The sequence below is a fragment of the Nomascus leucogenys genome, unplaced genomic scaffold (assembly GCF_006542625.1).
Source record: "Nomascus leucogenys isolate Asia unplaced genomic scaffold, Asia_NLE_v1 000830F_84031_qpd_obj, whole genome shotgun sequence".
In the NCBI taxonomy this organism is placed as follows: domain Eukaryota; kingdom Metazoa; phylum Chordata; class Mammalia; order Primates; family Hylobatidae; genus Nomascus; species Nomascus leucogenys.
In genome coordinates, this window is record NW_022096663.1 from 28,144 (window position 1) to 41,318 (window position 13,175).

The following is a 13,175-nucleotide window of genomic DNA, read 5'->3' on the forward strand; positions in this document are numbered from 1 at the left end:
CAGCTTTACAAGTGGCCCAGAAGGCAAGTTTCTGGGGCGCTCTGAAGTGTGGATTATGCAATGCTTATACTAACTGATTAACTCCCTTTAAGTTTTTCCTATATTTGTTGAATAAAATTAATCAAATTATATATACAACTTGACATTCTTTCTGCTTACTTCGTATTTTGTTGTAAGTGTCTTCTTATATTGTATCTCTAATAATCTTTTTTTTTTTTTTTTTGAGACGGAATCTTGCTGTCGTCCAGGCTGACCACCTCCTGGGCTCAAGGGGTTCTCCTGCCTCAGTCTCCTGAGTAGCTGGGATTACAGGTGCCTGCCACAATGCCTGGCCAGTTTTTTGTTTGTTTGTTTGTCTTTTTTTGTTGTTGTTTTTTAGTAGAGATGGGATTTCACCATGTTAGCCAGACTGATTTCAAACTCCTGACCTCAGGAGTTTTGTCTCACCCACCCAAATTGCTGGAATTACAGGTATGAGTCACCGCACCTGACTCTAATCATTGATTCTAATGATTATAATATGTTCTCATTGGGGAATATCGACTTCTTTAATAATTTCTCTTCTCTTTGGCAAGAGGTTATTTTGAAATACTTGCTATTATCATTTTAGAACTCAAGTCTTTTTCAAAGCAGTCTTTCTTTTCCAAATTTGAGACTTTTACTCAAGAAATAATTCAAGAAATGAAAATAATGTGACAAAATATAGAACTTTGTGACAGTTCTTGGACACTTTAGAAATATATAGCTATTAATTTCAAAAATATTAATCTAATGCACGATATTATCAGAAATCCATGGAGAGCATATGCTTCAGTGTACCAGACAGAGCAATGGGCACAACCAAGGTGTCAATTGTTATGCTACTGTGAGCAGCAGAAAAATAGCAAAAGGGTTCTATCTAATCATTTCAACATGGGAGCAAACTTTTTATTAGGATTTCTTGCTAATATCCAAATATTCAGCTAAAATAATTTTGTTTCCTGGGAAATGATATAAAATATCAGTAAGCATGATAAAATACACTACCACTATGAAATGCAATAATTACTGTATGAGATAAACACGGTTTCACAGAAAGATAAAGTCTTTGTTCACAAAGAGATTCTCAGATTATTTGAATGATATTTAATAAACTTAGAGTTGACCCTTGAACACCATGGTGGTCGGGGTGCCGAGATCCCATGTAGTCAGAAATCAGTGTATAACATTTGACTTCCTCAAAACTTAGCTATCAATAGCCTACTGTCGACTAGAAGCCTTAATGATAATATTCACAGTTGATTAATGCATATTTTATATGTTATATGTATACTGTATTTTTACACTAAAGTTATCTAAAGGAAAGAAAATGTTATTAAGAAAATCAAAGAAAAATTTATTTAATATTCATTAATGGAATACTAAATCTAATTAGTGGAAGTGGATCATTATAAGGGTTTTCATCCTCATCATCTTCATGTTGAGTAATCAGAGAGAGAGGAGAAAGAGGAGGGGTTGGTCTTGCTGTCACAGGGGTAGCAGAAGCGAAAGAAACTCCAATTATAAGTGACTCACATAGCTCCAACCAGTGTTATTCAAGGGTCAACAGTATATATAGGTCAAAAGTTTTAAAACTATATTCTCTAATTTTCTAAATAAAATTAAACTACATTACATAAAAAAATTAATAGAAAATTTCTTGGAATTTCAGGCAGGTAAATTGGGTTGGAGGGTGCTGGAAACTATATACTAGATAAACCATTGTACTATTGGATTTCCACTTAGTTCACATATGTGATTCACACACATATGATGAGAGAGGCAGTGCTTAGAGATGTAGCAGAAAAGGTAGCATAGGGTAGTTCAAGATGGGGCCTAGATGCATGGCTGAAGAATCTGTATGGATCACTTACTAATTCAAACATAAAATGAATACTATGAAGAGAAGAGGTGAAATGAAATTACATATACATTCTGAAAGAAGTAAAGATTTCCTGATGGAAAAGTAAAATCAAATAATATTAAAGACACTCCCAAGCACTAAGAAAGAAATTGGCTCTGTGAGAAAGAGAGAGATATCATCAGCTTAATTATTTATACTATAAGTCATCTTGATGCTTTAAAGGTGATATCCTTAAGGATATAACTTACAATACTTTTTTCTTCAAAATATCAAGTGCCTACTGTGTCTTAATAAGCATTCTAAGCCAATGCAGAAATGAACAAATGAGACAGATTTTCTTGCACCTAAAGAGCTAATGAGGTCACAGGGTGAGAAACACAAGTCAGCAAGTCAAAATACAACATTGAAAAAGTGAAGCTGGCACAGTGGCTCTGGCCTGTAATACCAGCACTTCAGGATTCTGAAGCAGGAGGATCACTTGTGCTTAGCAGTTCAAGACCAGCCTCAGCAACAAAGTGAGAGCCCATCTCTAAGAAAAGAGAAACAAAATTAGCTGGGGTTGTGGCATGTTCCTGTATTCTCAGACACTGGTTTAGATGAGAGGATTGCTTGAAATTGGGAAGTCAAGGCTGCAGTGAGCTGATATGGCAGCATGCTTAAGCCTGGATGACAGAGCAAGACCCTAGTTTGAAAAAAAAAAAAAATTGATAGAGAAACGCATTGTGATAAGTGCTTTAGAGGAAAATACAGCAGGAAAGGAAAATAAATAAAGTATCATAGACAAGATTGATTTTTGTTTTGTTTTGTTTTTGTTTTTGAGACAGAGTCTCTCTGTGTGGCCCAGGCTGGAGTGCAGTGGCGTGATCTCAGCTCACTGCAAGCTCCGCCTCCCGGGTTCACACCATTCTCCTGCCTCAGCCTCCTGAGTAGCTGGGACTACAGGCGCCCACCACCATGCCTAATTTTTTTTGTATTATTAATAGAGACTGGGTTTCACTGTGTTAGCCAGGATGGTCTCGATCTCCTGAACTCGTAATCCACCCACCTCAGCCTCCCAAAGTGCTGGGATTACAGGCATGAGCCACTGCACCCGGCCCAAAATTGAATTTATAATATCATGGTCAGAAAAGACCTAGTATAGAATATATTTGGGCAGATACCTAAAGGAGGCTAGAAACGAAGGCGCGTGGCTATTTCATGTATTTCAGCTTTTTCCTAGCTTTTTAGGAAGCAATAACGACATTAAAAATATCTAAATGCAAACTGATTATTTCTCCACAGCATATTTGCCCCCATTGTCTATTATGAAGCTTCTGATATAAAGGAGAAGGAATGAGAGTAGAAAAAACTGAAGCCAGATCTCAAGGTTGAGAGAAACTTACTTATGATCAGTAGAGTCTCATAATATGTATGGCAATTTAAGCATGGTAGGTGAGTGTTATTCCCTGTGAAATGAATCAAAATCTTACTGGGAGTACTGAAAGTAAATATGTCAAGTATATATGGAGACCAGAGACAAGTGCTCTGCTGCCTTTGGCCCAGAGCACAAGCAACATCTTAAAGCTTCATTACTTGTTTCTCAATATAAGAGGAGAAAAGAATGTCTGCCTATTGACCTCAACAGCCTCCTCCTGCAACTAATCATCCTTCATTCCCCTTGTCCCTGAATTCCCTTGACCCACCCCTCCTTCATTTGATTGGCTCTGTGTACTTGTTAGGATCAGAAGGTCGGGGGGAACTGTGGCTTCTGAACATGTACGCTAGACTCTACCCATATCCAGCCCTGTGACCCTACAAACATGCTCAACTGAATTCCTTCCATAGAGATACTCTTCCTGCTGAGTTTCTCTCTTCTGCTCCTAGAGCCAAATGGCATCTCCTGTCCTATCCCTGGATGGCTTAACCCAGGAAAATTCCTGGATCCAAGAGGAGTCAGATAAAGGAACGGTGGCCTTTGGGTGCTGAGATTCTCATAGAGATAAAGGGGATTTCCTGAAATCTAGGGTTTCTTCCTTCCCTTTTCCCTCCCTTACAGCTTCTGCTGCTCCTGGGAGCTTTGCTCTATCTCTCATCCAACTCAGACTGTTGCTGAGCCTGATAGTCTTTGCATAGCCAAGGTGATTCTTGAAGAACTCTTGCCTGCACGAGGTCTGAGCTGCTTCTCCAGAATCTGCAGCACGGGTTTCCATAACTGCATGAAGATCTGGAGCCACCGGTAACTAGGCAGAGAGTGTTCTCATGTGTCTGACATGGCATGTCACTCCTCTCCATGAGCGGTAGAATAAATGCATTCAGATGAAGCCCTGCCATCATTACTTTGTCAAGTAGAAATGCATTTCAATTTACCTCAGAGCAACATGTCCTACACTACCGTGGCCCAGGGAGATCCCTGAGATGGAGCTTTGTAGACTTTCTCTCCTTTACCCCTTGAGCTGGGATGAGCAATGTCAGGTATTATAGGAGGGAATCCTACATCCTATGGTCGCTGAGAGGCCCTTGAAAGCCTTCATCTGGAGCATGAGGAGCAGGAGAAATGTCCCTTCTGGAGTGGAGGCCGACAGTGTTCTTAGATTAAATTCTTACATTACAATAAAAGTGAATCGCCTGGGCACGGTGGCTCATGCCTGTAATCCCAGCACTTTACTAACCACTCCACTAAAAATGCAAAAAAAAAAAAAAAAAAAAAATTAGCCAGGCATGGCAGTGGGCACCTGTAATCCCAGCTACTTGGGAGGCTGAGGCAGGAGAATTGCTTGAACCTGGGAGGCAGAGGTTGCAGTGAGCCGAGATCACTTCACTGCACTCCAGCCTAGGTAAGGCAATAGAGCAAGACTCCATCCAAAAAAAAAAAAAAAAACACTTCTGTTTTGAAAAGACTTAATCATCATCTATCTTAACACCCCCCTATGCCCCCTGAAATGCAGTCAGTTGAAAGAAAGGGGTTGGTCTTCAGAGATTTATATAAGGACACTTCAAGAGCCAAGCTCATTCTTCTCCAGAACCCACAGAGTGGCTTTGCAACTGGTCTTGGAGACTTCCAAAAGCTACGAGCACTGCACGGTGAGGCTCTGATCCCTGAACTGAATTCATCTTATTTGACAGCAGGCTTTGGTGAGAACATAGATATTTTTCTGAGGTAAGCACACGATTTCCAGAGTAGGAGCTACTATTAGGTTACAAACCAAAACAAACAAAATTTGGGGACTTTAATTTATCTGCAAACTTAGATTTTTTTTAGATGAAATGATCTCATTTTCTGAGTTTTAAGAACGGCTCCATTTCTTTTTTAAAATTATTCTAAACATAATCCACAGGTTTACAAGCTCCATTTACTTAACCTATTGACAAACTAACATTTTCGTCATCTGTCTTGCTACATGTTCCTCAAATTAAAGTTATGATTAATTTTTTACTTAATGTATTTCTAAGTTATTTGTATAGATTGTAAGCGTTTTGCAATAGTTTCCAAATATCTAGTAATTTTTTAATCTCTGTGGGTTCTATAAATGGCTTATGGGTGTTGTAATTTATGTGTATAAATGTGTTACATTCTACTGTACTAGTGGTAATGTGCCTGTGTTACAATGTATGGCTATATATAGGTTGAATGATTCGGGCAAACATTTTTTTCTAAAAAATGGTAAAAATCTCTTCACAAACTTCAGTCTGTCAAAGAAAGCAAGAAATTAGTATTTCTGCAGAAAAGTCTCACTGGCAATCATGCAGAAATGTCAGGAATAGAGGGATCATATATTTATACAGTGTAGAAACCAGGATTTAGGTTTTTCATTTCTTTGTTTCTTTGTTTGCTTTAGACAGGGCCACCCAGGCTGGAGTGCAATGGTAGAAATAAGACTCACTATTGCCTCTACTTCTCACTTCAAGCAATCCTTCAGCCTCATCTCCCAAAGTAGCTGAGACTACAGGCATGGGCCCTCATGTTCGGCTATTATACATACATATATATTTATAGAGATAGGCCAACCTAGACATTTTGCCATGTCGCCAGTCTAGAACTCCTGATCTCAAAACACCCCGCCTGACTTGGCCTCCCAAAATACCGTGATTACAGGCTTGAGCCACTTTGCCTGGCCTAGGTTTTTTTTTTCCTCTTTTTTTTTTTCAAATCATACATTTAAAACTCTGACTTACTGTCTAGTGCCTATTATTATTGCATAATACTTACTCGTTTTCTGACTGTGTGAAAGAGTAATGATAATGCTTCCAAAGAGCTTAGAAAATATTTCTATCCTTTGTGTACTCTCCTACAGTTTATCAACCCTTTTGTAATTTTAATTACCTGCCTTTTAAAAATGTTGTAATATTAACCAGTATATCCCCAAATTAACAGAGAGTCCAGGAACAGTAAACACACCAGAAAGTTTTTTTGATTGAATTAACATAGCAGCCTGGAAAAACAATGATTGTTTGTTTTACCTTGGAGAAGTGCCTTTACCTCGATTTGTCTGTTTTACCTTGGAGAGTAAAGGCTAGCTTTTTCTGATTGGGGTCTAAGTATGAGTTCTGCTCTAATATTTTCAAGCAGGGTCCTTCTGGAAAAGTCACGATGGATGGTTGTTACAGTTAAATAAAAAAGTGAGAGTAGAAGAGCTTAGTTAGCTTGCCTTCTCTAAACCAATCACTGGCAATTAAGAGTGTTACTGATTCTCAGACCATTCAAGACTCAATCCTTGAGTTTACAGGTTGATGAAACCTGTGAAGCCCAAGCAATTTGGTGGACACTAACCCCTCAAAAAATCCGACATTCTTCTATGCAAGAAAATAGAGTTTGGAAAGCTGGCCATGTGTTGATTGGAGAACAGTCACGTTTTCCTTCAGAGGTCGATATCTCTTAGTGCCTTGGTTTTCTATTTTTCCTATCTCTGTCGTTGCAAATTAAAGCCTATTCTTCTCTAGAAAGAAAGGATATTATTCAATCACAACCTGATTCAAACTTTGCTTGGACCTTTGTCTCTCCAGGGTAGAAGATTAAATTCTTGTGGTTTTCTTTCCTTAGGAAAATGGACTCAGACTTCTCACATGCCTTCCAGAAGGAACTCACCTGTGTCATCTGCCTGAACTACCTGGTAGACCCTGCCACTGTCTGCTGTGGGCACAGCTTCTGTAGGCCCTTTCTCTGCTTTTCCTGGGAAGAAGCCTGAAGTCCTACCAACTGCCCTGCATGCAGGGAACCATCACAGAACAAGGACTTCAAAACCAATATTCTTCTGAAGAACTTAGTGACAGTTGTGAGAAAAGCCAGTCTCTGGCAATTCCTGAGCTCTGAGAAACAAATATGTGGGACCACACGGAAACAAAGAAGATGTTCTCTGACATGGAGAAGAGTCTGCTCTGTTTGCTGTGCTCCAACTCTCAGGAGCACGAGGCTAACAAGCACTACCCCACTGAAGGGGCAGCTGAGGAACACCAGGTAAGAGATAGCTCTGCGATCACCTGAAAGCTGGAAGGTGACAGAGTTAAAGAGATTAGAAGGACGATGAGAATCATCATGGTGATTACTCCATTGTTTACTGAGTGCCAGGTGCTGTTCTAGGTACCAATGATGAAATTTTGAATAAAATATGCAACTCTACCTTCCTTCATGGAGCTTGAACCCAAACAGAGCATGCATAAGTAAATGTCATTATTATTGACTCTACAGATCAATGCTAAAGGCATTGAAAAGCCCCCAAAACTACTAGCACAAAGAAACGTATTTTGGAAATATATTTAATATTATTGGACAAACGAGTATGGGAATAGCACACTACAAAATCTGGGGGCTAGCATAGTGGGTTCTGAAGCAGGATGTTTCCCTGAACATTAGCCGGGTTACAGGACATCTTCACTCTTCACTTCCCTAAACTGTTCTGCCTTCTGAAACCTCAAACTGAAAAATATCCATTGAGGATGAGCAGTGAAAAATTTGTTTTTCTTTCCCCTTTCTAATGTATTTATGTATTATATCCCTTGCTTGCGTATACCACTCAGAGTGTGGAATTTATGGTGTTTCATTTTCTGTTGTTCAACCCCGTAATTCTTTTGCAGGAGAAGCTCTTAAAGCAAATGAGGATTTTATGGAAAAAGACTCAAGAAAATCAGAGAAATCTAAATGAGGAGAGAAGAACAGCCTTCCTCTGGAGGGTAAGTATGAGACCGTGAGTCCTCACGACCAGCTTGAGACAGGCATGCTGAGAGCATGCCAAGTTGCTAATATAAATTAGCAACTTGAGTTGAAATTTTCATATACCAGATTTTGTCATGTGTTTATTCATAGGCTGGAAAACAACCAGACTGTTCAATATAACAGTTGTTCAGGTTTTCTGTAAAAGCTTTTCAGATAAATAAAAACAAATATAAATTCTGAAGGACAAGTAGGTGCTTAAAATTAGTAAGTATTTCAGGCAGAGATTTCTGTATAAACGAATTATGTAATATTGATTAAATAGTATATAATTGAGGAATAAAGGCATTTAATGGTGAATATGATGTTGTCCTGGGGCAAAAAAGCAGGTGGGATCAGTAATTTAAGAAAGGTGCCTGTGCTGGTGAAATCTGACAGCAAAGGACCCAGATGATGCCAGCTCAAGTAGGAGAAAATGTAACAGGATGAAAAGCTGAGGAGAAGGGACAACAAATGACCGGGGGAGTGAGGGAATAAATATGTCAATATTGAGAGGAGAAACACAATGGAATGGGGATTCATGTTCTTAGAATACAGGGCAATTCAGAGCCTGTGGCTTTTGAGGCAAGAAAGATGAGAGACAGAAAAGAAGTAGTCAGTTTGAGAGAAGGGGGTTAAATTTTTTACTAAGATCCTTTGCGTGTGATGGCTTCTGATCCTGATTATAATATACTAACAACATCTCTACTTAGAGTGACTGTTTGGGCTGTGAAGTACAAAGGTTTGAGACTACAAACTAATTGAATAACAAAGATTATATATATTATTGCTGACAATTTAACAATCAATCATAAATTTTAGTTGTTTTCTAATGGTATTTCAGATTTAAGAGGACACATATTTAAACATTTAAATCTAAAGGGATTTTTTGCAGGTGTTCGAGAATTGATGAATTACATAAATTTTGAAGGAAGGTCTTGCTTAACTCATCATCCTGTTTGTAAAGGGTGGAAAATAAAAGAAGGAATGAGGAGGATGAATTTGTGGGTTCTGTGAGGTGGAAGTAGACCTAAGCATTTAGCCTACAAAATCCATGTCCCTACAGAGTGATGTGGTTTTATGGGCACAGATGATCAGGAATTAGTATAGGAAGCTGCATCCAGTTCTCCATAGAGGAGAAAAACAACATTTAGAGAGACTGAACAAGGAATACCAAGAGATTTTTCAGCAACTCCAGAGAAGTTGGATCAACATGGATCAAGAGTAAACAATTGAACGAAATGGTAACAGGAACTAATGGAAATGTGTCATAGACCGGATGTGGAACTGCTCCAGGTAAGGACCGAAAGAAAGCTTTATGGAATTGTGCAACTAGATTTCCATAGAACATTTTTTACCACAAGCTTCCTCCTCCAGCACATTTCATTCAAACTCTGGAAGAAAAAAATTCATGTGAAAATTCTATTTTTGTTTCTATTGGATAATACAAAGAAATTAGGGAAAAACTAACATTTATTTCTTCCTCCTTTTGGGAAGTCCTAGGTTTGAAATGCTCTTGATTTGAGCCACATTATTCGGGGACTAGCCCTGAAAAAGACCACATTGTAGACAGCTGCAGCAATGCGCAGTCACTAGGCACAGCTTTCTCTCTCACTCTAATTTAGGGTCCTGAATTTATTAGAAATAGATTATGTCAATAGGTCTTACAGGTATAATAAGTGTTAGAGATGAGAATACATTTTAAAACTGTTGCAGTGATAGTATGTGGTAATTCTAAAGTTTTCAAAACCTAAAGAGCAGATCCGCAGAATAGCAACTTGTTTGTTTGTTTGTTTGTTTGTTTGTTTGTTTTGAGATGGAGTCTTCTGTCATCCAGGCTGAAGTCCAGTGGCCCAATCTCAGCTCACTGCAACTTCTGCCTCCATGGTTCAAGCAATTCTCCTACCTCAGCCTCCGTAGTATCTGGGAATAAAGGTATGCACCACCGCACACAGCTAATTTTTTTGTATTTTTAGTAGAGATGGGTTTTTGCCATGTTGTCCGGGCTAGTCTGGAACTCCTGACCCCAGGTGATCCACCCACCTTGGCCTCCCAAAGTGCTGGGATTGCAGGTGTGAGCCACCTTGCCCAACAGGAATAACAACTTTCTAAAGAAGTCATTTTTTTTTTTTTTCTCTCTCTCTCTACAGGATTTGGGAGACATGGTGGCAAGGTTTGTTATTGGCCGTCAGTGCAAGCTGGAGCACAAGGTATGCTATGAAAACCATCAAGCTGTTTCCAACAAAGTGAAAACATAATTTACCAAAGCCACAATGTGTCAGTGTGATTGTGTGGGTGTGTGTGCATACTCATGTGTTTGTGTTGTATGTTGAATGTTACCTATGCCTTTTATCAGACATTAACCTTTTCTTACTTTTCCAAGTGACTCAGGGGGTTATGTTTTGAAGAGTTCAATGCAGAAGTTGCTAGAATACTATTGCCTCTTTTTAGGATTCAGAATCATAATTAGAGATCAACTATTTGGTGGCAGATAGGGAGAGAGGCATTTATCTTTCAGTGGCAGTAGGTTAGAAATGGAGTGAAGAGTTAGAAAGATTCCCTAAGAGCCAGAAACCCATCCTAGGATTGTGGAGGTGCATTACAATATCTGAAGTGAGTTTGAATGAAGCGTTTTCTGTTGGAATCTATTTCTTAAACACAGACATCAGAAACTTAACCAACTCAACCTACTTCCTTGCAGGAGTGAGTCCGTGCTGCTGCACGTGCCCCAGCCTGTGAATCCAGAGCTCACTACAGGGCCCATCACTGGGCTGGTGGATAGGTTCAACCGCTTTCAAGGTGAGTATCACCCTCTTGGTGGGATCCACATGCAATGCCTTCAATTCTGGTTTTCCATGGGCAGCTTTCCCAGTGTAATGATCTTTCGTCTAGAAGAAAATAGTCTGTGAATAGGTATTTATATTTATAGTTTCATTGTCATCAAATAGACAAAACTAAATAAAAGATGGTGGAATCAGCCATATAACCAATTTCTTAGAAAAGTAAAACATGCAGAAGTGCTCTTTAGGATGTAGAACCATTCATGTATGGTTCAACCGTGATACAATTTCCTGTATGCAATTATTACAAGAAGTATAAAGAATTGAATTAATTCAGGACATTTCAATTTCAAATTGAGGGCAGGTAATGACTGATTTGAGTGACAGTGTTTTTCTAAATACATTTCAGGTGAAGTTTCATAGCATTTATAATTTTAATCATGTGCATTTTAATCAACTAAAGCATACATGAGTAACTTATATAACAATGCAAAAACTGAGAATCTGTGAACGATAGGAACGTGATTTGTTGGTTGATGAGGCCTTAGATAGAACTCCAGGATAGATCATGATAAATCCAGCAGATAAAAGATGTCTGTGCCTGAATCTGGCATGAAAGTCAGATAATTCTTGCAAGGAAGCTGCCCTTTTCAGAAGGCAGAGTCAGATTTTCTCTTTAAGTATGAATTGACTAGCTTAAGTGGCAGATTATAATATTTCTGGCAAAGTGATAACTTTTATATTTGGGTCTAAGGATGGCTCCCCACCTCATCTCCTGTCCCAAGCCTCCTGTTCTGCCCTGACAGAGAAGAGACAATGAAGGTTAATTTTATTGCTATGGACTTGGCTGCAGTGCAAGAGCTTCCAGTTTTTCAGTTGCTATGAAAGGTTGCTAACTAGACATAGACATGACCTTCCTCCCCTTTATACTTTTTGAGTTTATAGAAATTGTGATCATTGAAGTTTAGCCGTTTACTTGTGCAGATATCCTAGCACCCTTTGATTCCAACATTTTTCCAGACAGAAGTTTCTTTCTAATCTTGACCTGTGTTTTCAAGTGAGAATCTCTTTCTTATCTAAACACAAGAATTTGTAAACTCCTTTTCACTGGAACATTCTCTTTTTCCCACCGTGGAAATTTCCTTCCCTTGGGAAGTAACCAATTACAATATCAGGCTGTTTGAGGATGTGAGAAGTTTGATGTTTAGACCTGAATCTTTGCATTCTGACAGATCTGACAATTTTGCTGCATGGGGAGCCTGGGTCTTCTCCTCTGGCAAAAACTACTGGGAGCTGAATGTGGACAACTCTTGGGACTGGGCTCTGGAAGTCTGTAAGGACTCCTCGATAAGGAAGAATAGCACAATGGTTAATCTAAGGACATATTTCTTCTTTTATGTGCCTGCTGTCCTGACCCATATTTCCATGGATAACCTGGCATACGTAGACACTATGTAAAGCCCACATCCATTAGAAGTTTATAACACTATGTTTTCATGTGACTGTTTTCTTATTCCTGCAGTGCATATTTCCTGGGATAATAAAATAACCACTTGGTACATTCCCGTTGTTTGAAGTTCTGAGACAGCTACTCTTTGTTTCTGATTATCTCAACATTGCCCCAACTACAACAAAATCTAAGTGTTTTCTTGATGGCGAGCCCTGCCATTCACCCTTGGAAGATATTACTGAGAGGTGGATGTTGGGCAGTGTTGGACCTGGGCTGTTGGATTTTGCAATGATTCTTGCACAATGAGAAATGACATGCTGGTTAAGTCCAAGAAAATTTTTCTACTTTTTTGTGTCAAGAAGGCTACCGGTATCATCTCAAGACCTCTTCCCCACTATTATCTCAGTATCCAGAAAGGCATCTAGGCCAGATTGGGGTGTTTCTAGATGATGAATGTGGCATAGTAAGCTTTGTTAATGTAGACAACAGTTTTCTCATCTGTAGCCTCTCTGGTTCTTTCCGTTACCCTCTTACAACATTGCTTTGCTTTGCTTTGCTTTGCTTTGCACTCAAAGAATCAGAGATAGGTCAGTAACATGACTAAAGGTATCAGAAACACCAACTTCTGAGAATGCCAACCTACTGAATAGTTGATATTCTTTATCTTCTTCTATGAAACTTTGTACCATTTTTAAAAGTGTGGAGGTATAAATTTGTTTTGATTTTCATTAAACTACTCTCTCTTAGAATACTGCCCATGTCTTCTCTTTTATGCTGTATCTTTTCTTTCCCTTGATTTCCAAGCCAGCCCAGGTAAATGAATACCTTAGTGTGTTTATCCAAACTGATGGGTTAATGCAAGAGCACAGGTTTCTTCCCCCTGAACTGGAATTTTCTTTT

At 38.9% G+C, this 13,175-nt stretch overlaps 1 pseudogene; it reads left to right on the plus strand.

The window, feature by feature from the left end:
• The first annotated feature begins 6,903 nt into the window (after positions 1–6,903).
• On the plus strand, positions 6,904–12,870 carry LOC105738961 (annotated as a pseudogene).
• The last annotated feature ends 305 nt before the right edge of the window (positions 12,871–13,175 follow it).